Here is a 508-nt window from a genome sequence, read left to right on the forward strand (position 1 = left end):
TAGAAGGGTGTGAAAGTCTGTGTGTAGAGATAGAATGAAAGTGAGTTGCCAAGTTCCATGCAATGCCAAAAGTTGTACATTTCAATCAAATTGTGCAACCGTGCCATTTACTGACTGCACAGCAAACACTTTCCCGAAAATCTGCATCACAAAAACTAGAGAACGGGTAGCACATCTCAAGTTCCCAAGTGAAGGAGGAGAAAATACTGTCATTTCACCTGTTTAATTAAAGGCTCACATCGCAAAAAAACAACGCTGGCGCGTTCTTCAGAGCATTTGAAATAGTCATCTTCAATTTGGAAATACACATACAAGGGCAGAGTTATTACAGCTGGGAGTCGGGGCCTAATTATTCAACAATCAGTCAAATCATCCCACTCCAACGGCTAACGGAAATCCCACCATTTTCATTCAAACACCATTACAATACATGCAATTTAACACAGTGTTTCTGGCCACTGGCACCATACATTGGTTGGCATTAAAGAGACATATATATATATATATA

Source organism: Etheostoma spectabile, unplaced genomic scaffold, assembly GCF_008692095.1.
Source record: "Etheostoma spectabile isolate EspeVRDwgs_2016 unplaced genomic scaffold, UIUC_Espe_1.0 scaffold119, whole genome shotgun sequence".
Classification (NCBI taxonomy): domain Eukaryota; kingdom Metazoa; phylum Chordata; class Actinopteri; order Perciformes; family Percidae; genus Etheostoma; species Etheostoma spectabile.